Source organism: Phascolarctos cinereus, unplaced genomic scaffold, assembly GCF_003287225.1.
Source record: "Phascolarctos cinereus isolate Bilbo 61053 unplaced genomic scaffold, phaCin_HiC Scaffold_4;HRSCAF=312, whole genome shotgun sequence".
NCBI classification, from domain to species: domain Eukaryota; kingdom Metazoa; phylum Chordata; class Mammalia; order Diprotodontia; family Phascolarctidae; genus Phascolarctos; species Phascolarctos cinereus.
In genome coordinates, this window is record NW_027555847.1 from 430,992,443 (window position 1) to 431,018,620 (window position 26,178).

At 35.6% G+C, this 26,178-nt stretch overlaps 1 pseudogene; it reads right to left on the bottom strand.

Annotated features, from left to right (window-relative positions):
- Positions 1–24,964: 24,964 nt before the first annotated feature.
- Positions 24,965–25,834, bottom strand: LOC110217962 (putative splicing factor YJU2B pseudogene; annotated as a pseudogene).
- Between the last annotated feature and the right edge of the window lie 344 nt (positions 25,835–26,178).

Consider the following 26,178-nt stretch of genomic DNA (forward strand, 5'->3'; position numbering starts at 1 on the left):
CTTGAGGGCTTGGAATATGATATTTTGGAGGGCAAAGGAGCTGGAATTATAACCAAGAATCACCTACCCAGAAAAACTGAGTATAACAGTTCAGGGGGGAAATGAGACAGAGGACTTTCAAGCATTCTTGATGAAAAGACCAGAGTATTGGAGTAGTTAGAAGGAGTACATATAGACAGAGGTATGAGTTGAATATAAAAAAAATGATATCTAGAAAATAAAATTAAGGGTTGTAAGAGGAATGTACTTGTGGAAAGAGAAAGGAAGAGGTAGAATGAGGTAAATTATCTCACATGAAAGAGGCAATAAATATCTTTTACAGTGGAGATGAAGAAAGAGGGGAGAGGGGTGGAGGGATTGAACTTTACTCTCAATAGAATTGGCTCAAAGACGGAATAATATACATACACAATTAGATATAGAAATCTATCTTGTCCCTCACAAAAATAGGAGAGGAAGGGGATAAGAAATGATGGACAGTGATAGAAGGAAAGGCAGATTAGGGGAGGGGGTAGTCAAGAGCAAAACACTTCTGAGGAGAGATAGGATGAAAGGAGAGAGGTAATAGAATAAACTGGTCCAGGGGATAGGATGGCAGGAAATACAGTTCTCATGGTTTTTCCCTTTTGGTCTGACTCTTCTTTCACAAGTCTAATAGGATTGTACATGTATAGCCTATATCAGGTTGCATGTTGTCTTAAGGAGAAGGGAGGAGAGGGAGGGAGAAAAAAAATTGCAACTTAAACTCTTATAAAAATGAATGTTGAAAACTATCTTTACATGTAATTGCAAAAAAAAAAAAACCCAAAATAGCATTTAGTAGGGAAAAATTTAAAAAAAAATCATTGAATGGGCATTTCCTGAGACAAACTGAGACCTGGGAAAGACACCTTAAAAAGGCAAAAGTTTCCCACTGCATCTAGGGCCATCTCCTGATCTATGTCTTCCACTGGACCCATATGGCTCCAGAGGAGAGAGTGAGGCTGGTGACTTTGCACAGCCCTATCTCAATTAAATACAATTCACTTGTAAGTGAAGACATCACTTTACTAATGTCTTTGGTCCTCTTCAAGAACAAAGGACAAACAATAAAATCAACAATAATGTAATCATGGAAAATTATGTTATTTTCTGGGACTCTATAGTCATATTGAAAAATAAGATGGCTCAACTAGTTAACTCTGAATTCTTTTCAATCCCTATTAAAAGGAAATCTTTAGGTTTTGCTATGGGGCAATTTATGAGTAATTGACAGAAAATTGCCAGATATTGTTGATACCAAGAGAAAAAACTGAAAATTTTAAATGAATTTCTGTCTCTTGGGGGATTTAACAAACTAAATTAGTGTTATTTTTGTAAATCCATATTGAAGATGATGAGAAATTGATTTTTTCTTCATCTAATAAAACTTTGTCATTTGGGGAAGATTAATTTCACTGTCCCAAAGTACTATGATCTATCTGGCAGACTATAAGCTTCTTGTTGGAAGGACCATTCTCATTTGCTTCTTTGAATCCTCATCATCTAAATAGTACCTGATATATGATAGGTACTTGACAAAAATTTTCATTATTCATTAGAGTTGACAAAATTTATTGATATTTTTTCTCCTGATTACTGTTCTCGTGCCTTGATTTTATTTTTCAGATATCATCCATTCATATTCAGCTCACACCTATGTCATCTATATACACTCTTCTTAACTACCCTAACAATAAGAAAGGTGTTATGAGTTACACATATCATCTTGCATGTAGGAATGTAAACAATTTAACCTTATTAAGCTCCTCATTGTTTCCCTTTTCTGTTTACATTTTATTCTTCTCTTGAGTCTTGTATTTGAAAGTCAAATTTTCTGCCTTTTCATCAAGAATGCTTAAAGTCCTCTATGTCATTGAATATCTATTTTTTCCCCTGAAGGATTACACTCAATTTTGCTGGTTAGGTGATTCTAGCTTGTAATCCCAGGTCCTATGCCCTCCATAATATCATATATCAAATCCTCTGATTCTTTAATGTAGAAGCTGCTAAATTTTGTGTTATCCTGAATGTGGCTCCATGATACTTGAATTGTTTCTTTCTGCTGCTGCAGTATTTTCTCCTTGACCTGTGAGCTCTGGAATTTGGTTATAATATTCCTAGCAGTTTTCATTTGGTATCTCTTTAAGAAGGTGATTCGTGGATACTTTAAATGTCCATTTTACCCTCTGGTTGTAAAATATCAGGGTAGTTTTCCTTGATAATTTCTTGAAAAATAATGTCTGGGCTCTTTCTTTTGATCACGGCTTTCAGGTAGCCCAATAATATTTAAATTCTCTCTCTGGTGTCTATTCCAGGTAAATTTTTTTTTCCAGTGAATTATTTCACTATGTTTTCTACATTTTCCTTTTTTTTTTTTTTGGTTTTGTCTTATTGTTTCTCGATTCAGATAAAGTCATTACCTTCCATTTGCTTAACTTTAATTTTAAGTAATTATTTTTTTCAGTGAATTTTGTATCCCATTTGGCTAATTATTTTTAAGGAGTTTTTTTTCCAGTGAATTTTAGTGTCTATTTTTTCCATTTCGCCAATTCTGTTTTTCAAGGCATTCTTTTCCTAATTGGTTTCTTTTGTACCTCTTCTTACCATTTGATCTGATCTTTTTTCAAGATGTTTTTTCTTCTGTATTTTTTGTGTCTCTTTTACCTAGCTGTTAACTCATTTTTCATGGTTTTCCTGAATCATTAATTTCTTATTCCAATTTTTCCTCTACCTCTCTTATTTTATTTTCAAAATCCTTTTTGAGCTCTTTAGTGGCATGAGACTAATTTATATTTTTTGAGGCTTTGGTTTTAGGACCTTTGAATTTGTTATCTTTTCTGCATATGTGTTTTGTTCTCCCTTGTCACCATAGTAACTTTCTATGGTCAGATTTTTTTTCTGTTGTTTGCTCATTTCCCAGCCTATTATTTAGCCTTCAACTCTTTGTTAAAGTAGGGCACCGCTTCTAGGATTGCGGGTTCCCTGTCCCTAACATTGGGGGTTTTGGGAAGCTGTTTTCAGAGATACTTCTACAGACCTGTAAGTTTTCATTTTTTCCAAGGTGGATGATGTAAGGAGAGGTAAGTTCATGACTCTCCTGGCATATGCTCTGGCCTGTGAGTGACCACAAGCAATTTTTTTCTTCCCCACTCCACTGTTGCCACAAGCTCTGGTGTGCTACTCCTTTTCCTCACCCTGCAATTAGTACTTAGGTCTGTGACCCAGATCTGAGCATGGGTAAAGCAATAAAATCCTGCCCTGAGTACAAGAAAAGTGACACTTATAATCTCCTTCTGACCAATTGTTCAGCTTCCTTACCATCTCTGGGTTGAGAAATGCAGAAGCAGCCACTGCTGCTGTGAAGTCAGACACTCCTGAGGGATTTTCCTGGTTTGCAGAGCCAGGTCTGAATTGGTGTGGCCTGCATTGGCCTGCAGGACAAACATTTCCTGTTCATCTTTTCAGTTGTTTTTGGGTGGAAAATTATTTCTGCTACTCCAGAATTTGTTTTAGAGCATCATTTAAACATATTCAGAGTGGTTTTGGGGACAACTCAGGTGAATCTCTGACTTTTCTCTGCCCTCTTTAATACTGAGCTCCTAAACATAATTTTTAACTTTGTAGCATGTGTGTGTGTGTGTGTGTGTGTGTGTGTGTGTGTGTGTATGTAGGCTTCTTCTGCAATGTGGTTAATATAGTAATATATTTTTCTTGATAATATGTATAATTAATATATTGTTTGCCTTCTCAAGAGGTGAAGAGGGGAGGAAGGGAGAACATTTGGAACTCAAAGTTTTAAAAATGAGGTTAAATTTATATATTTAATTGAATAAATAAAATACATTAAAAAAATCTTTCTTGTCTCCATATCTTTATTTCTGTCTTTGTCTCCATCTTTCTCTCTCTCCATTTCTTTGTCTCCCTTTCTCTATTTCTTCCCCCTAAGCCCCCATATCAATGTCATCAATTTGACATGTGACTATAGTCAGGAAGAGAGAAAAACTTTACTGGTTAAAAGCATCATCATCATCATCATCATCATCATCATCATCGTCAACAACAACAACAACAACAGTATAACCACTATTAAGTATACGATAGTTACAGAACATTGTGCTAGACCAGGCCTGCACAACACGTGCCCTGTGGGCCACTTGAGACCTGCCAAAAAGGCCTACCAGCTGCATGTTTTTCTGGCCTGCCTAAGGGTATTAGGCCTCTTTATTACTTCTTCTTAAAGGTCCAGTGAGCCCTATTAGCTTTGTTTGAGAACAGCCTTGGGACCTGAGGATGACCTGAGTCACAGTTACATTCCCTAAATTTTTCATGGGCTGCCTGAAATCTTTTGGCAGGCTGCAAGTGGTGAGGCTGTAAGCAGCCCAGGCTGAATATTGTGCTAGACACTAATATAGGTTATGATCTTATTATCCTCAAAAAAGCTTATGCACTGATAGGTGACAAGAGACAGGCGGTAGTGAGAATGGAAAGAGATGGGATGAATCTGAGAAATATTTTGATGGAATTATCCACCAGATCTGATGACTGACTTAATGGGGTCCAAATATGGGGAAATATCCAATACATTTACAAAATTTTAAACTTCAATGGTTGGTAGAATTGTATCTTTCATTAATGGGAATATAGAAGTTTGTTTTGTACTAAGAAAATAAGTTCGAATTTAGATATTAATTTCGTCTTATCGAAGGAAAAATGTCCATCATAGCTGTTTGTATATATGAATCTTGACCTCAGGTGGACAGAGGTAAAGATATAAGTGGTAATAGTCATTAGCAGTGTTAGATCTAATACAGATGGGACAGATTACTTATGCTCCTGCATCCAACTTGCTTTTTATATGTGAACCTTCAAAAATTAGTACCTTCTGACTTTCCCATTTGGCATTTCTTACTCCACCCTATGTATTTCTGGAAAATTTTTGTAATTGATATCTAAAGTAATAACATTTATCTGTCTTGATAAGAATTGTTTGGGGGAGTTAAGTTAGCAGGTAGATATTTGACAGGAATAGAAAGGACCAGAATGTTTACAATATTTATTTTTTTGAGGATCACACATAAATTTGGATCTTTCTTTTGAAATACACAGAAGTCTACCTGGGTCACCTTCATGGGGTGGGGTAAGTAGGTAGAAATTACAATGAGAATTTTATGCATCAATCACTCCTGTGATTTTCTGATGGTCAAGATGACCCCAATTTACATAGTATCATTTTAATTCCATGAGGAAGAGAAGCTGTTAATTTGAAATGAATTCTTAATGATCCTTCAAGCTCTATAATTCTTGTACTAGAGGCTGCGTTCATAGTAAAACTTTCAATCGCAAAGTAAAAATAAGTGTTTTAAATATAATATCCTGGTGAAATCCTAGTACTAACTAGTAGCTAATGGCTTATGGAAGTCACATGTAAATACAACATGGGGAAAAAGTGATCTCTGGATCATTCACATAATCTATATTGTTCTTGAATACATAATAGGTTAGCTTAACCTTGAATGTCCACAAAGGAGTTTAGAGATCACATGTCAGGCCTAAAAAACATTTCTATTGTCTTTTCATATTCTACCTATTCCTCTCCCGAATAGAGTTTGGTTTTTTTTTGGTTGGTTGGTTTGTTTGGATAAATATTGTAGGTTACCTCTTTTAAATCTATATTTGTATACTATCTACATTTCACTCTCTTGCCTCTTGATTATGACAGCAATACTTCATTTTTCATATTCTGAGTTGTATATACTTAAATAACTTTACTAACTTACCTCCAATCTCATTAACTGGTTCTTGTCAGTGCACTGAAAAAAATAATAGTGGCCATAGTATACATGTTAGGAACTGGACTATTGTCTACAGAGCATGATACCTCAATGTGAATGTGTGTCTTAGATACTGATGTAGCTCTTACTTTCTTCAAAGAAAGTTGATTGGGGCAGCTAGGTGGTACAGTGGATAGAGCACTGTCCCTGAAGTCAAGAGGACCTGAGTTCAAATCAGGCCTCAGACCAGACACTTGGCACTTAACTAGCTGTGTGACCCTGGGCAAGTCACTTAACCCCAATTGCCTAAAAAAACCCAAGCAAAAACAAAACAAAGAAACTTGATTTAAAATATTTTCCATTCAATGAGATTATGATACTAACCAACAAGCTGGAATGATTGCAGAGTTTGACAGAAGAGACCTATCTAGTGAGTAGAATTGATTACAGAATGTTGAAAACTGAGTCATATCACATATGGAGCAGAACAACTAAATAACTGATATAAGTATTAAGCACTATACAATATGTATCATAATGAAGAAATATATGTTTTAATTCTAAATATTCATACAAGATAATTTTCTAATAATGGATCTCATCATTAAACCTAGCAATTTGGGTTTCCTTGAATGGGAAAAGTCATTGTAAGCTTACCAACCCCCTCTCCAAACACATACTGCTAATGGATTCCTTCAGATTCATTTTGAATTGTACTATTGTTGTCAATATGTCATTATCATTGCTTTCAGTCTAATTATTCATAGAGGGTAACATGCAATCACAACCTTCTCACAGTGGAATATATTATGAATTATTAGCTTCTCATAAACAAAGCATCCATTTAATTTAGAATAGACTTTCAAAAGAAGAAGTAATATTTCCCCAAGAGAGAGACCAAGGAGCATCTTTTGCCACACATCACATTATTAGATCTTTTGCTGAATATACATCTCAAGATTTAATTTTCATATAGAGGCCACCCTTCAAGGATACAAAATAATACAGAAACTGAAGAAAAATTGAGCTAGTCAGAAGAACAACATCTGAATAGTGATTGTAAATACAGAGAAATGAAAAAGTAACATCACACGAGTCAGTATGTTAATATTTTACTGTGACATTTATACATTAACAAAAAAAAAGCAGAAGAATTCTGTGGCAAGCCTCTATGTGAATTCATACCTGTCAATTTAACCAGATGTATCAAAGTTACTTACTAATAAACAGTCATGTACAAAGTCAAGGACCGTTTGGGGGAAGATACAGAGAGAGATAGAAAGAAAGAGAAATAGAGAGAAAGGAAAGGAAATGGAAATTTTAAAAATCTATTTATATGTGAAGAAAAAATTGAAATGATCTTTATTTCTGTGTATTGGAGGTATGATATTTTGGAATTAGCGTCTGCTTCAAAAGTTCAATAAATCTTTAATATTTAACAAAATCCACTCTTTAAATTCTGAATTAGAAATGTAAGTATGTCTTGCTTTCTAAACTAGATCTGTCTTCTCTACTACATACAGACAAGAACAAAAAAAGCAAACTTCTCTAAAATAAATTATTTTTTTTTGGTTCATATTTGCTAATTCTGAGAATCTGAAATTGTTTCAAGAAGTTGATGAGGGCAGGAAGAAGAATATAAGAATTATCTAAATAGAGCAAGCTAAAAAAACTCCTTTAATGGATTATTATTTGACCTTGGGTGACAAGCCTGACAGCACATTAAAGTGTGTTTTTTTGGCTTGCAAAGGGCTAGCATTCAAAAATATTTTTTAAATAGGGAGTTGTAAGGTAGGAAGTTATTTGATAGCCAACATGTCTTGAACATAGTAGATACTGAACTAATAAACCAAAATCTTTCATCTTAAAACAAAAAAGCCTTAGCATGGTTTTAATTTTAAAACCATGTTAAGTCTTTTAGGACATCTTGTATTTACTTAAATGAAATGAATTATAGTTATCATTGATTACAATTTAGAATCATGGAATTATAGGCTTAGAAAATAATTAAGAGGCTATTTATCACAATACCACATCTGGGTACTGTCCCCAGCATTTTTAAGAAACTGTCATCCACTTTGTATTTAAGATGTCTTTGACCCTGCTATGGAAATGACTACTCTGCCTAGAGATTATCCAACTCATATCAGCAGCCTCTAAAACTTTGTTTCTGATTTTTTTTTGTCTTTCATTATGGATTTAGACAATATCCAATAGACAGTCTGTGGCATTACATGTCTACCAATGCCTATATGAAACAGTAAAATATGAAAATTCCAAGGCTTGGAGCTTGAGGTTATGTAGTATGTGTGTGTTTGTGTGTGTGTGTGTGTGTGTGTGTGTGTGTGTGTATGTATATGTATGTGTGTATATATATATATATATATATATATATATATATATAATTCCCTGTGTTGTAGAATATTTTTGAATGTCTGTCTATTTGTCTGTCTGTCTATCTATCTATTCATCTATCTATCTATCTATCTATCTATCTATCTATCTATCTATCCTTTTCCCTTCAACTAACCTAATAATCAAAAAGGTCTCATGAGTTACAAACGCCATTCTTCCATGTAGGAATGTAAACAGTTCGATTTTAATAAATGCCTTATGATTTCTCTTTCCTGTTTACCTTTTCCTGCTTTTCTTGAGGGTTGAATTTGAAAGTCATTTATTTTCTATTCAGCTGTAGCTTCTCAAGTATGCTTTAAATTCCTTTATGTCATTGAATACCAATTTTTCCCCTCATTGATTATACTTAGTTTTGCTGGGTAGGTTATTCTTGGTCTTAATCCTAGTTCCTTCGACCTCTGAAATATTATATTCCAAGCCCTCTGATCCCCTAATGTAGAAGCTGCTAAATATTGTGTTATTCTGATTGTGTTTCCACAATACTTGAATTGTTTCTTTCTGGCTGCTTGCAATATTTTCTCCTTGACCTGGGAACGCTGGAATTTGGCTATATTATTCCTAAGAGTTTTTCTTTTGAGATCTCTTTCAGGAGATGATCTGTGAATTCTTTCCATTTCTATTTTGCCCTCTTGTTCAAGGATATAAGGGCAATTTCCCTTAATGATTTCTTTTTTTTTTTAATAATTTCTTGAAAGATGATGTGTAGGCTTTTTTTTTTATCACGGCTTTCAGACAGTCCAATAATTTTTAAGTTATCTCTCCTGGACCTATTTTCCATATCAGCTGTTTTTCTGTTGAGATATTTTACATTGTATTCCATTTTTTCATTCTTTTGGTTTTGTTTTATAATTTCTTGATTTCTCATAGGGTCATTAACTTCAATTTGCTCCATTTTAATTTTTAAAGGATTATTTTCCTCAATGAGCTTTTGAACCTCCTTTTCCAATTGGCCAATTCTAATTTTTAAAGCATTCTCCTCTTCCTTGGCTTTTTAGACGAATTTGACCATTTGGTGTAGTCTATTTTTTAAGGTGTTATTTTCTTCAGCATTTTTTTGGGTCTCCTTTAGCAAACTGTTGACTCATTTTTTCATGATTTTCTTGCAACACTCTCATTTATCTTCCCAATTTTTCCTCTACTTGTCTTACTTGATTTTCAAAATCTTTTTTGAGCTCTTCCCTGGCCTGAGCCAAATTCATATTTTACTTGGAGTCTTTGGATGTAGGAGCTTTGACTTTGTTGTCTTCTTCTGGTTTTATGTTTTGATCTTCCTTGTCACCAACGTACCATTCTATAGTCTGAGTATTTATTTTCCTGTTTGCTCATCTTCCCAGCCAGTTACTTGACTTTTTTTTAGCTCTTTGTTAATGTAGGCTCTGCTTCCAGTATGGACGGTGTACTGTCCCAAGCTTCAGGGGTTTTTTGCAGCTGTTTTCAGAGATACATGTAGGGATCTACAAGTTTTCAGTTCTTCCCAGATGGTATGATCTAAGGAGAGGTGTTTACTCCTCTCCTGTTCTGAGCTCTTGTCTGTGTATGACCACAAGCACTGTTTTCAGCACTGGAACTGTGAGGAGGGTTCCCTCTGCACTGCTGCCACAAGCTCTGCTATACCAGTGCTCCTCCCTACCCCAGGACTGTCACCCAGGAGTGGGACCCAGATCCAAGTATGGGAAATGCAAGAGAATCCTGCCTCAGTTCCCGCAAAGAGATCCCTTCAATCCCCCTCTGATCAGCCACTAGATCCCACCATTGTTTGTGGGCCAAGAGTTCCAGAAGCAGCTACTGCTGCTGAAGCCACCACTCTGGGGCTGTTCTAGGGCTGGGGCTGGACCATGCTTTTTCCTCACCCAGGTCCAACACATCTTACCCATGGACTTTCTAAGCTGTCTTTGGTGTTTATGGGTTGAGAAGTCTGGAAACCACCACAGTTGCCCTTGATTCAGTCCCCTGAAGCCTGCTCCAGGTATGCTGTGCCCAGGTCTTGGGTGGCCCACACTGAACTGTGCTCTTCTCCTAGCCCCAAGCAACAGACCTTTCTGTTGACCATCCAGGTTGTCTTGGGATGAAAATTTGTTTCACTCTCTCTTTTTGTGTGTTCTGCTGCTCTAGAATTTGTTTAGAGTCATTTTTTACAAGTATTTGGAGGGGTTTGTGGGAGACCTCAAGGCAGTTCCTGCTTTTACTCTATTATCTTGGCTCACCATCCCTGGGATACCTTTATAGGCAATAGCTCCAAAAGTATGACATTTTTATTGCTCAATATATGATTTTATAGATATGTCCATGTAGGCATGGATTTCTTGAAAACTCTTAACAGTCCTACAAGTGAGATGTATTCCTTTTTGTGTCTTTAATACCTTATCTTTTAATGGAACCTGGTAAATTCATCATTATTTAACATTAATTTTATACTTTCCAAAATAAGAATGCCAAACTAGAAGTTAACCCCACACACACACACAGAAACACATACACAAATGCAATATTAAAAGAGATTGATATCTTGTCATGTCATCATCAGGTTTGCTTTCCTTTATTTTTTTCCTGTACTGTAAATTTTACTCACTTGTTCACCATGTTGAATAATGAACTATATTTTCTGTATAATACAGTCAGTATTCAGATGGAAAATAATTGTATTACTTTCCAAAAATGTCAATTGGAGGAGCTTGAAAAATATTTATAAATGGCGAATGATGATCAGGATTGTTGATATGTCACCAATTTCATCATAGCTATTCTTGCTCTCATGATATTAATGGGTAGCATTCCACTTCAGTAACTTTAGGATTGGGTCTTACCATGCTCATTCAGCAGAGATAATCCCTGAAACCAATGTGTAATTTTTCACTGAAAATGTGAACCCAAACAAATAAAATGAATAGGAGCAAGAATCTTACACCAGGGAAATGAATTTGACACAAGTTTAAATAGAATCTGTTCTTTTACAATTTTTAAGGGAAGAAGAGCTAGGAAATGTAATGAAATTTAGTCTTCTGCTTCATAAAAAGTAATTCATCATGTATTTATTTATTCATATGCTTATTCATTTATTTAATTATTTATTTATTAGTTTATTTATTTATTCATGTTTACTTGATAGTTTAGTACCTAGTAATGCCTAGTCACACAAAGATTTCTGTGTTTTGAAGGATATATACACTTTTACTAGTTTTTCTTGCATTGAGACATATGGCTAGGAACAGACCATGTTCTTTATTGTGGTAAGATGGAACTGTTAGTGTTAAATCATTCAGCCAGAGGACAGTAATCTAAACCAATTAAGTACTTAGAAGCTTTTATTGCTATTATTTGTTTTAGGTCAGGATAGCTAGGAAAGGTATCTCATTTCATCAAAGTCATCTACAAGGCTACCTTCCTGATGAGTACATATAAGGACAAATATTACTACATTGGGTGTTTGAAAGTCATCATCCAAGGTGGAAGCAAAATGGTAGAGTAAAGACAAGCACTCACCTGAAATCTCCCTCAAATCCCTCCATTATTCTGAACAAATTCTAGAGCAGCAGAAACCACAAAAAAACAGGGTGAAATAAACTTCCAGACCAAGACAACCTGGAAGGTTAGCAAGAAATGTCTGTCTCTGGGGAATGGCTGAATAAGTTGTGGAATATGAATGTAATGGAATACCATTGTATTATAAGAAATGATGAACAGACTGGCTTCAGAAAAACCTGCAAAGACATATATGGTCTGATCCTGAATGAAGTGAGCAGAGCCAGGAGAACGTTGTACATAGTAATAGCCACATTGTGTGATGACTAATATTGATAGACTTAACCTTTTTCAGCAATACAAGGATCTAAGACATCTTCAAAGGCCTCATGATGGAAAATGCTATCTACATGCAAAGAAAGAACTGTGAGCTTCAATACAGATCGAAGCATGCTATTTGCTATTTTTTTTCTTCTGTTGTGTTTTGTTTCCTCTTTCTGGTGGTTTCTCCTATTAGTTCTAATTCTTACAACATTGCTAATGTGAAAATATATTTAATAGGAATGTATACGTATAGCCTATAGCAGATTGCATGCCATCTTGGGGAAGAAGGTGGGGAGGGAAGGGGAGAAAAACTTAAAACTCAAAATCCTATGGAAGTGATAGCTGATAATTCAAAATAAATTAATAATAATAAAAAAAAGAAATGTCTGTCTCACCTGAGTAAGAGTGGAGTGCAAATGCACACTGCCCCAGCACATCACCCAGCAAACCAGGAGCAGGCCTTGGGAGTGACTGAATCAGCAACATTAGGAACAGCTGTTGCTTCCAGATCTCTCAGGCCACAGACAGTAAGGGGGTTGAAAAACTGGGCAGAAGATTAAAGGGGTCTTTTTGCTAGTTTTGAGGGAGGAATAAGTTGCTTTCTCCATACTTGGATACAGGTCCCAGTTCTGGGTGGCAGTTCAAGGATGAGGAGGAGCCCTAGCATAGCAGAGCTTGCAGCAACACTGGAGGGAGACCATCCTTACAGTTCCAGGTCAAAAAGGGGTGCTTGTAGTCACTCCTACACCAGAAGGGTAGAAAACACCTCTCCTTAGATCATACCACCTTGGAAGAGCTGAAAACTTATGGGTCTCTAGAAGTATCTCTGAAAACAGGTGCACAAAATCCATAAACTTTGAGACAGTTAACCTTCTACCCTGGAAGCAGAGCTCTACTTTAAAAAAAGATTTTATGGGGATGGAGGCAAGATGGCAGAGTGAAAGCAGTGACTTGCTTGAGCTTTCCCCCAAACCACTCCAAATACCCATAAAAATGGCTCTAAACAAATTGTAAAGCAGCAGAACCCACAAAAAGACAGAGTATAACAAATTTCCAGCCCAAGACAACCTGGATGGTTGATTGGAAAGATATAGCGCGCTGGGCTGGGGGCGTGGGAGCACAGACTGCAGCTAGCCTGGAGCAGGCTTCAGAGGACTGAATCACCGTCAGCTGTGGCAGATTCCAGACTTCTCTACACATGAAGGTCAAAAACAACCCAGAAGGTCAGTGGGAAAAGTCTGTTTCTGTGGTGGTGAGAGAGGAGCCTGGGGTCTCAGCTCCATTACCTGAGGAAATCTGCCCAGGGAGGTGGCTGACTCCTGAGCTTCCAGCCCACAGACTGAGAGGGAATCAGGTGGCTGATCAGAGAGTGACTGCAGGGATCTCTTTGCCAGTGCTGAGGCAGGAATCTCTTGCTTTGCCATGCTTGCATCTGAGTCACAGTTCTGGGTGGCAGTACTGGGGTGAGGAGGAGTGTTAGTGTGGTGGAGCTTGTAGTGGCAGTGGGGAGGAAACCCTCTGCACAGTTCCAAGACAGAAAAGACCGCTTGTGGTCGGTCACTCACAGACCAAAGTACAGGCCAGGAAAAGAGTAAACACCTCAACCCTTATCATACTGCCTTGGAAGAAATTAAAATTTACAGGGCACTGCAAATATCTCTGAAAACATCTTTACAAAGCCCCGAGGTTTGGGGCAGTACATTCTCTACATTGGAAGCAGACTCTTGACAAAGAGTTTAAAACTCAAGTAGTTGGCTGGGATCATGAGCAAACCTCAGAAAAAAGAGTCATACTATATTACCTTACTTTGGTGACAAAGAAGATCAAAACATACAACCAGAAAACAAAAACAAACTCAAAGCTTCAACATCCAAAGCCTCCAAGAAAAATATGAATCAGTTCTAGGCCTTGGAAGAGCTCAAAAAGGATTTTGAGAAGCAAGAGAAGTAGAGGAAAAATTGGGAAGAGAAATAAAAGCAGTAGAAGAAAATCCTGAAAAACAAGTCAACAGCTTGCTAAAGGAGACCCAACAAAATACTAAAGAAAATAACACCTTAAAAAATAGCCTAATCCAAATGACAAAAGAGGTCCAAAAAGTCAATGAGGAGAAGAATACCATAAAAAACAAAATTGGCCAAATGGAAAAGGAAGTCCAAAAGCTTACTGAAGAAAATACTTCCTTAAAAATTAGAATAGAGAAATTGGAAACTAGTGACTTTATGAGAAAACAAGACACTGTAAAACAAATCCAAAAGAATGAAAATTAGAAAACAATGTGAAATATCTCAACAGAAAAACAACTGACGTGGAAAATAGATCCAAGAGAGAGGATTTAAAAAATTATTGGACTATCTGAAAGCCATGATCAAAAAAAGAGCCTAGACATCATCTTTCAAGAAATTATCAAGGAAAACTTCCTTGACATTTTAGAAACCACAGGACAAAATAGACATTGAAAGAATTCATTGACCTCCTCCTGAAAGAGATTCCCAAAGGAAAACTCCTAGGAATATTATAGCCAAATTCCAGAGTTCCCAGGTCAAGGAGAAAATATTACAAGCAGCCAGAAAGAAACAATTCAAGTATTGTGGAAACACAATCAGGATAACACAAGATTTAGCAGCTTCTACATTAAAGGACCACAGGGCACGGAATATAATATTCCGGAGGGCAAAGGAGATAGGATTACAACCAAGAATCACCTACCCAGAAAAACTGAGTATAATCCTTGAGGGGGGAAAATGGTCATTCAGTGAAATAGAGGACTTTCAAGCATTCTTGATGAAAAGACCAGAGCTGAGTAGAAAATTTGACTTTCAAATACAAGACTCAAGTGGAACATGAAGAGGTAAACAGGGAAGAAAAATCATAAGGGACTTATTAAGGTTAAACTGTTTACATTCCTGAATGGAAAGATGATATTTATAACTCATGAGACCTTTATCAGTATTAGGGTAGTGGGAGGGAAAAATTATATGTATGGATAGATAGATAGGTAGATAGATAGATAGATAGATAGATAGATAGATAGATAGATAGATAGATAGATTGATAGATAGGTAGGTAGATGGATGGCACAGGGTGAGTTGAAGATGAAGGGGTGACAAGTGGAGAATAAAATTAAGGGGTGAGAGGATTATACTAGAAGAAGGAGAAAGGGAGAGGTAGAATGGGGTACATTATCTCTCACAAAACAGAAAATAAAAGGTTCTTACAGTGGAGGGGAAACAGGAGAAAGTGAGAGGAAATGAGGGAATCTTATTCTCATAGATTTTGGCTTAAGGAAGGAATAACATACCCACTCAACTGACTATGGAAATCTGTCTTACTTTACAGGAAAATAGGGCGGAAGATGACAAGAGAGCAGGAGGATGACAGAGAGAAGGGCAGATTGGAAAGGAGGTAATCAGAAGGAAATACTTCTGAGGAGGGATGGGGTAAATAAAACAGACAAACAAACAAACAAATAAATGAATAAATGAATAAATAAATAGATAAATAAATAGATAGATAGATAAGCAAAGAAATACATAAATAAATTTTAAAAAGATTTTAAAAGTCAAATAATAGCTTCTGAGAATGAGCAAACAACAGAAAAAGGGGGAAAAATCTCTGACTGCACAAAATTATTTCGATGACAAGGATGAACAAAATACACACCCATAAGAAGAAAACAAAGTCAAAGTTCCTACATCCAAAGCCTCCAAGAACAATATGAATTCATCTTAGGTCATGGAAGAGCTCAAAAAGGATTTTGAAAATTAAGTAAGAGATACATAGGTAAAATTTGGAAGAGACATGAGAGTGATGCAAGAAAATTATGAGAAAAAAGTCAATGGCTTGGTACAGTAGATGTAAAAAATACTGATGAAAATAACATCTGAAAAACAGGCTATATCAAATGATAAAAGAAGTAAAAAAAGTCAATGAGGAGGATAATTCCTCAGAACCAAAATTGGCCAAATGGAAAAAGTAAAATTATTAAGGAAACCTGCCATGATATTTTAGAACCAGAGGTTAAAGTAAAAATTGAAAGAATCTGCCAATAACTTCCTGAAAGAGATCCTAAAATGAAAACTGCCAACAGCATTATAGCCAAATTTCAGAGTTTCCAGGTTATGGGAAAAAAATAATATTGCGAGCAGTCTAGGAAAAAAATTCAAGTATGGTGAATGACACAAGAATTAGCAGCTTCTAAATTAAAGGACTGAAGGGCTTGTAACATGATATTCCAGAGGATGAAATAGCTAAGATTACAAAAAAAGAATAACCTAACAGCAAAACTGAGTATAATCCGTCAGGAGGAAAATAGACATCAAATGAAATAGAGTACTTTCAAGAATTCTTGATGAAAAGACCAGAGCTGAATAGAAGATTTGACTTTCAAATACAAGACATAAGAGAAACATAAAAATATAAACAGGAAAAGGAAATCACAAGAAACTTAATAAGGTTAAATTAATTGCATTCATGCATGGGAAGATGATATTTGTAACTCATAACACCTTTTTCATTGTTAAAGTAGTTAGAAGGAGTATAAATAGACAAAGGGCATAGGTGAGAGTTGAATATAAACAAATGATGTCTAAAAAATAAAAGTAAGTGGTGAGACAGGAATATACTAGGAGAAAGATAAAGGGAGAAATAGAATGGGATAGATTATCTCACATAAAAGAGGCAGGAAAAGCTTTTACAGTGGAGGGAAAGAGGGAGGATTTGAGGGGAAGTGGGTGAACCTTACTCTCTTTAGAATTGGCTCAAAGAGGGAATAACATACCCAACAATTGGGTATAGAGATCTATCTTATCTTACCAGAAAGTAGGACAGCAAGGGGATAAGAGAAGGGGAGACAATGATAGAAGGGAGTGCAGATTGGGGGAAGGGGTAGTCAAAAGCAAGACACTTTTGAGGAGAGACAGGGTGAAGGGAGAGACAATAGAATAACTGGGGAGTGGCAAATCGGATGGAAGGAAATATAATTAGCAATAGTAACTATGAAAAATAATTGAAGAAAGTTTTCTGATAAAGGCCTCTTTTCTCAAACATATAGAAAACTGAGTCAAATTTATAATCAAATAAGAGTCATTTCCCAGTTGATAAATGATTAAAAGATATGATCAGTTTTCATAAGTAATCAAAGCTATATATAGACATATAAAAAATACTCTCAACTTACTATTGATTGGAGAAATGCAAATTAAAGCAGTTCTGAGCCACTACTTCATACCTATTTATCTAATAGAACAAAAAAGGCAAATGACAAAGGTCCTGGGGGTTGTGGGAAAAATGAGACATTAATTTACTGTTGGTGGAGTTGTGAACTGATTGAAACACTCTGTAGAGCACTTTGGAAATATGTTCAAAGGGCTATAACGCCATGCACATACCTTGACTTAGAAATGTCACTACTAGGACTGTATCCCAAAAAGGAAGAAGACCTATATCTATATCTATATCTATATCTATATCTATATCTATATCTATATCTATATCTATATCTATATCTATACACACACACAAACACACACACAGACATATATATATATATATATATATATATATATATATATATATAATATATTTATAGTAACTCTTTTCTGGGGGTAAAGAATTTGAAATAGAGGAGATGCTCATAAATTGGGTAATGGCTAAACAAGTTATGATTTGTGATTATAATGCAGTACTACTGTATTATAAGAAAAGATGAGCAGGATGCTGTCTGAAAGACTCGGAAAGACTTGCATGGGCTGATGCAAAAATGAAATGTACCATAAACAAAGTTAACAGCAATATTGTAAGATGATCAGCTGTGAATGACTTAGCTATTTTCAGCAATACAATGATCCCACACAGCTCTGAATGACTAATGATAAAAAGCTATCCATCCCCAGAGGAGTAAAATAAAAAAATGATGGTGACTGAATACAGATCGAAACACACTTTCTTTTTACTTTCTTTGTTTTCTTGAATTTTTTGTCTATATTTTCTTTTACAACATGACTATTATGGATTGTCTTGCATGACTAGACATGTATAACCTATATTGAATTTCTTGCCCTCTCAGTAAGAATGATGGGCAGGAAGGAGGAAAAGAAATTTGGAACTCAAAGCTTTAAAAATTAATGTTAAAAATTGTCTTTAGGGGGCAGTTAGGTGATGCAATAGAGGGGGCAGCTAGGTGGTGCAGTGGATAGAGCACCAGGCCCTGAAGTCAGGAGGACCTGAGTTCAAATCTGGCCTCAGACCAAACACTTGACACTTACTAGCTGTGTGACCCTTGGCAAGTCACTTAATCCCAATTGCTCCCCCCAAAAATTGTCTTTATATGTAACTAGGGAAAAATAAAATACTAAATAAAATCTACAGAAACAGAAAGTCATCATCCAAAGGTCATATTCTTAGGATAAGTTGACATCGTACCAATCATATTTGTAGAACTATTGTTTGAAGTTACATATGGCAGAATGGATTGAGTGCCAGTCCTGCAGTCAGGAAGACTCATTTTCCTGAGTTCAAATATTACCTCAGACTCTTACTAGCTGTGTGATCCTGGGCAAGGAACTTAACTCAGTTTACCACAGTTCCTTATCTGTTAAATGAAGTGGAGGTGGAAATAAACTATTCAAGTATTTTTTCCAAGAAAACCCCAAATGTCTCATAAAAAGTCAGACATTACTGAAATAATCAAACAACAACACTTTCAAAAGCCATTTTTTCCCCCAGGGTAATTGTAAAGCTAGGAGTAAACTATTAGGCCTTTGTGATATCAATGCCTGAAGTTACTAGACAGACCATAAGACATTTAGACCCAGAAGAGCTCTTAGACTTAACTGAGTCATAGCCTGAGGCAGACATAGAAAATAAGGTTGACAGGAAAGGAAAATAAAATTAAGGTAACAAAAAAAAGAAAGGAAATAAAGAAGACGAGGAAAAGAGAGTGTAAAAAAGAAAAAGGGTACATGTCGAAAGGGACCATAAAAGTGTCTGCTTATGTTGGACTGCCACTTAGAAGAGAGATTATAATTGTTCACTTCGGTTGTAGAGTGTAGGACTAAGAGCTGGGAGTATAAATTGTAAAGTTAAGAACTTAGACTGGATATAAGTAAGAGAAATGATCACTAATAACTGATGATTTGGTGAGATCCCAAGTTTCTCCTTTTTCTGTAGTCCTCATTTTACAAGTGCATCCTCTGAAGAGTGAATGAACTTTCTCCTCAATCATGGTCAGATTTTACCTCACTTTATAAGAAATCTCTAATCTAAGGTGAATTCTGCCCCTTGTGTTCCACTCAAGCAAGTTTGGGTAGAGGAAGATCCTTTGTCAAGATTGCCCAAAACTGGGAGTCATCTGGGTGTAGAGATAGTCTCTCTTTTTCAAGAATAACATGATGTCGCTCTCTCACAGTACCTCATTGGAGTGAGCCCACTTCTCATTGTAATATTCATTCTTCTTAATTGTTTACCAATCAGAGGTGATTGTCACCCTCAATCCACCTGATCTTCCCAGGACATATAAACTATGAGCCCACACAATGAGAGGTTGTTTTTTTTTTAATATTTGAGAGTGCCGCTGACATCTTTTATTAATGAAATGCTAGCATTACTAATAAAATGACTACCAAGAAATTATGTCTCTCAAACTTTTTAAATGTCACATAAGAAAAAAAAGAGGGTTTTTTTGTTTGTTTATTTTTTTTAATAATGAGACATCCAAAAGGTGGAAGTAGGCTGCCTGAGAATCCAGTGGTTTCCCCCCTCCTCAATGGAGGGCTTCAAATAAAGGTTTGATAGCCAGTTTTTGGGTATGAGTTGGAAGATATCCTCAATCAGATATGGACAGTACTAAATTGACCATGTAACTTTAATATTCCATGATTCTGACTTATTTAGTATCTGAGGTATCACAGGAGCTAGTGGGAATATTTAGCATCATGTAAAAACTAGCAAAACAAACTAGAATAACTAATTAAAATGGTCTAGGAAGTTCAGGGGAAGATCAACTAGGCTTGAGTAGAAATAGGATAAATTGGAAAGAAAATTCAGTATTATAGGAGGAAGAGGATAATCTGGGTCGGGAATAAACTGTATCAAAGTGATCTTTTAAATAAGAGAAGTTAAAAACAATCAAGGAATTTGTAAGTAAGCATTTCCTAACCTGCACAACTTAGTTAAATCTGCTAGATGTGGTGTTAGAATATATGTGTTTTAAAGCCTGTTTATGCCATGAGTTAGCCATGTGATCATGGACAAGTCATTTAACTTAGCTTATTTTTGATTAAAAATAACAGATTACTTACAACTCCATCCAATAGAGCTGTTATGAGAATTTACTGAGATAATGAACACAAAGAGCTTTATAAATTTAAAACAGCAGCAATAGTTATGTGCAAGTTACTAATTTTGTGCATTCAGAAGATCTATACTTTTTTAAAGGAGAGAAGACATATCACTAAGTATTGCATGCATGTATGTATATAAGAATATGTACATATATTTGTGTGTATATGCATATAAGTATGTGTATATATATATATATATATATAATATATATATATATATATATATATATATATATATATGCATCCTTGGGAAGCTAGGTTTCTGGTAAGGAGCCATTAGCTGATGTGGTATTAAGACCAAAGACATTTTATCTCTTGCTAGTCCTTCACATAACTAGTTCCCAGTATGTTTGATTGAACTATAAAAGGGTACAAATTATCTCATCCTTTGACCCTATGATTCCACAATCTATTTGAAAGAGAACACATGAATTAAAAACAAACAAAAAGTGCAATGTCATGTAGCCCTATGAAAAACATCTGTAGCATTGTGAATTAGTTAACAAAACGAAGGAAACACCTTGTCTCAACAGTAAGAAAATTTTCCATTCAACTTCTGCTTTTGATGAATATTGGCTGTGTGACCTTGGGCAAGTCACTTAATCTATTGGTGCCCCAGGCTAATTTCTAATAAGATAATAAGATGTAGAGGAGGTGCCAATAAGCATTTTTAGAATGATTTTCCTCACTAGCAGTTTCTTATACCTGAATTCACAGTTTTAGTTAGAAACAAAAGGGATATAGGAAAGGCAGGGAAAAAAAAGCAGAAGATATTTAGTAGATGCATTGGCCTTCAGATGAAATCATTACCCATTTCCCTTCCTTCTATTTGAGATTCAATTTTTCTAGCTAATAGCAGAGTAGAAACCTGAATGACCAGGGCTACAAAATTTATTTCACTCTGCATCTTCCTTCCTTCCTTCCTTCCTTCCTTCCTTCCTTCCTTCCTTCCTTCCTTCCTTCCTTCCTTCCTTCCTTCTCTCCCTCCTCCCTTCCTTCCTTTCCTCCCTCCCTCTCTTCATCCATCTCTCCCTCCCTCCTTCCTTCTTTCCTTCCTTCTTTCCTTCTCTCCTTTCTTTCTTTTCCTTCTCTCCTTCCTTCCTTCTCTCTCTTCCTCCCTCTCTCCCTTCCTCCTTCCTTCCTTCCTTCCTTCCTTCCTTCCTTCCTTCCTTCCTTCCTTCCTTTCTTTCTTTCTTTCTTTCTCTCTTTCTTTCCTTCCTTCTTTGGTAACATAATAAAGCTGCATTCTATTTTTGCATTTTTCAACCCATTTTCTTACCTAGGCAATTAAAACAATTCAATTGAATTTAAACAATTGGTTTTTAAGTGTCCTTTTTGTGATACAAAGATAAAGGATATAGCCCCTCCTATCCAGAAGTTCATAGTTCAGTTGGGAAGATTGGGTATATGTGCAAATAGCTATGGTAGAGTGTGAAAAGTTAAGGACAAAGGTTTCATAGAGAGAACAGTATCTTAAAAGATAAGAAGAAAACAAAAATAAAGAAAAAGGGAAATTAGAGGAGAAAAGGCAGTTCTAAAATTTAGGCATAGTCAAGCTTGATAAACATAAACCACTTACTGAATATAATATAGGTCAGGTATAACATGGCTCCTATATCTTAGCTGGACCAGTCAACCAAATTGTACTTACATTAGCAGTCTTCAGAAAGCGCCCATGCCTACGCTTCTATGCTATGCAAGCCAAATTGATTCTCTTAGTCCTAGCAACAACTTGATGTGTGGAATATGCTCTTATTATTTGTCACTGTAATTCTTGAGTCTCCATCTGTGTACTTACCAGTTACTTGAAATTAGCCACCATGACATTGCTAGCTGTTTCACTTTTGTTCCTAATAAATTAGAGACAAACTGTTTTTGCTCACACCTACCTTACATGGTACTGAGTAATTGTTATACTATTATTGCATATAATATTTTTCAGTCAAATAACTGCCAAACTCCTCAGATATAAAAATAATATGGCAATCTGCTTTGTCCAATTAGTCACAAACCTCTTTTCATAGCAAAGTACAAATTATACCAAAGAAGATGAAAACCTGTAAATCTCCCTATTTCTCCCCGTTGCAATAAAGACAATAAAGACAGAAGACAACAAAAGGCAACACAAATTTCCTTAAGAGGTTTCTCTAATCAGCCCATAAAGATCACGAGAAAACAATGTATGTACAATAACAGTAATAGAATTCAACTTTCTTCCAATGAAGGGACATTGCATCATAGTGGATAATGTACTGAGTCTGGAATCAGGAAGATCTGAGTCTTCCTACAATCAGCAAGACTTAAATTTAAATCCAGCCTAAGAGAATTACTTTTGATTGTTTCTGTTTCCTCTTCCACAAAATGTAGGTGCAAATATAGGACCTCTTTCAAAGGACTGTTGTGAGGATACATTAGATAATGTTTATAAAGTACTTCTCATAGTGCCTGGTTAATAATTTGTACTGTATAATTGACCCCCTTTCTGTTTTTTTGTTACAATACTCTGGGAATTTATTGATGTTACTCGAGGGCATTTTACACCAACTTAGTTTTTAATGAATTCCAGTTTTAAAGTTTATTTTTGCTTTAAGGTGGAAAAGAGAGATATCTATCATTTTAGAAATTTCCAACTTATTTTCTCCATAAATGTTTAGTGATTATTATTACTTTTTATATCAGGATGAATTTTAAACTGTTTTTCAAGAAGGAGAAATACTTTTAGAAGTAAATTATTTGTAAACATCTCTTGTGTGATTTTTAGAAGGCCTACTACATTTTCATTTGCAAGAAAATTTATTGCTAAATTACTGTAACGAGTTGTAAAATAGAAGAGATACTGCTATTTTGATCTCAATTTGTAGTCATTTCCATGGCCTAAGCAAGAATTAAAACAGTGTTTGAACTTCACATATGTATAAGATTCAGTTCCTGAAGTATCTCATTCTTTCAGAGTGAGTGCAATTAGAGAAGGATAAATAAGTTTGTGGAACAAAGATGTAAATCTATCAAGTTGTTTGGTTAGAGTTAGGAACCTTTCTTTTTGTTTAAGGAATACGTTTCTAGTATAAACACTTATGTTATCTAAATGGGAAATCTAATACTACTTTTTAATGTAGAATTAAGACATGTGCAGAAATGTATGCAAACTGCTTAAGACTCACTTTAAGATGTTCATTGTTTAAAAACATTGTGAGAGCAGTAGTACTTTCATTTGTGATGCTTTAGAGCTGAACTCACTTGATGTTCTGATTACTGGAACTTGCTATTCAAGGCATTATGGTACCGTAATTTAATATTGTTTTGAACTTTGATTATAGGGATAGTTGTGTGAATTGTCATGAAGCAAATAGTAGAATGGCATGTGCTGCAGGCTGAGAAATGCTAAAGATTGATGTTTGTGCCTGGGAAAAGTATTAAGAACAACCTCATACGTGGCCAAGGAAGAATCCTCCTTACTCTATTTCCCGATCGAATTATTTCCTTCCTGCAAAGGAAAATTTCACAACTGATCAATCCTGAGCCCTGCTTTTAACATCTAGTGACTACATGATTGGCTGCAGATATGACTCAAGCCTGGAATCAAAATAGAGCTAAGGGAATTTTTCCCTTCTGTTATATGACATTTTTATAATGATTTCCCTCTTTTTTCCTTTTACAGACAATTTCTATCATCAAGAATTTCTGTAAGTACAATATTAAATCAATTAAGTAACAGGCTGAAACTGGAACATTTTTGAGTCAGTATAATTGAATGCAAGAATAAATAGCTTAAACTTTTACCTTACGTTTGTGGTCAAATGATAATACAGAAATAACATAATCTTGAAGAGGAAATAATTCGACAAAGTAATAAGACAAAGATGTAATGTGATAGTTCTCTAATTAAATGGGATAGTAAGTTTTGAGAAAAGTAATAGGATTAGACTGTTTCCTCTAAGAATTATGTACAGATGTATATGTTTGGCTTCCAAAATTTATATATGATGAAATTCAAGTATTAAGTATGCTTTCTTAATGTTTTCAAATTTGGATTTTTCAATTATTAAAGTATCTGTCTGATAATTTTAAAAGACAGAAGAGCTCATTTTGTGGTCAGACCCTCAAATTTTTAAAAAGATTTTTAGTTTAGGTACAGGATTTAGGTAAGGACAAAAACAGTGGATGATATATAAGCTTAAATTTTCTGAAGTTTCAAAATTAGAGAACCAAATTTAAGTGATGGTGCTAATTTATACTTTCAGAATTAACTGGGAACTTCCAGATCTGAACCAGAGAAACAGAACTCCCTTTAAGAACTGTCCTGAGGATGAAACCTATTATCCAATGACGGATATCTAGGGACTAGATAACTACATAAGACATCTGGGACTCAAAAGTTGCTGTCTCAATATACATTGAGAATGAGTTACTGGGATACAAGGAGATTTAATGTTAGTTAACACTGGTGATAATGATTGTATTGCTTTCAATGGTTCCTGTTTGTCTTTTTGTTTATATTGGTGACATGTAAATCTCCCTTCTCAAAAAAGCCCATTGTGATCCCTTTAAGTGATTTAATCTGTATCTGAGTTAATGCAATTATGCAATTATGGGGACTGTGAGAAAAATTTTGATGTATTTTTTGAATTGTGACTCTTAAAGGTCACTGCTAGTGATGGAAGACCCACTGGGTATGGGGCTTTGGTTAATTGACAGCTTCCTGAGGACACCATTCACCTTGCTGTTACTGGCCCCAGGGTACTGGGGTAAAAGAGAACCAGGAGTGGCCCAAAATTTCTGTCCATTTTAATTTCTGTTTTTCTTCATATGAGTCCAGGTGCGGTACTTGAGCAAGGAAGCAAGCTGCCAGTCCTCCTCTGTTTCATGCACCAGGGGGATACTGAGGTGCGCCTTTGTCTGTTGGACCAGAGTTTTTTTCTGCCTTTTCCTTTATGGCCTTTTTATTTTCCCTAAATTTCCTCCTTAACATGCCCTTAAGGGCAAAGTCACTCTTCCAGGCACTCCATGCTTCCTGGTTGTTGGACAGGGTGGGAATATACTTCTGCAACTTGCTTTGGAATCTGATGCCAGGCTCCAGGCAGAACACGTTGTCCATCTTCAGTTACTGTTTCTTCTTCTGCTCTGTGGTCAGGATCTATTCATTGTTCACCATATACTAGCACTCCTCTTTCCTCTGGGAACCACTCACAATCACATAGTCACAATTGGCAGGATTTGTCTGCATCTTGATGTAGTTGACATAGAGGTGATATTTCATTCTGAACCTGTAGATTGTACTTCTGTGATAATTGCCAAAGGTCTTCTTTTCAACATTGTAACAAATACTCGCATCAATGTGGTTCTCACAGCCATCACACCAGATGATATAGGGCATATCAAATCTGATGAAAAGAATGCCCTGTGAAAGTTTCTCTGTGCAATCACAAAACAGGTGGGCTATGGTGGTATCATTTGAGAGCCATACTTGTCTGGATCAAAGTCTGGAAGGTACTACTTGTTAATACCTTTTTTCACCCATCTTGGAAAATGTTAACTTGTAACCAAACTTAATGTGTCTAACCCACCACCCCAAAGCTAGTGTTAAAGCTAATATTTAAATCCAGGTATCCTAGAATTTATGCCAAGTGCTCTTTCAATGACACCATGTGGTATCTTGGGGCTAGACTGGATTATTTTTTGAGGCCACTTCCAGTTCTTTTTTTTTAAATTCTTTTATTTATTTTTAGTTTTCAATATTTACTTACATAATATTTTCCCCAAATTTCTCCCCGTCCCTACCCTTCCCCCACCCAAAATGATGGGCACTCTGATATAGATTTTACATGTATATGTTGATATTAAACATATTT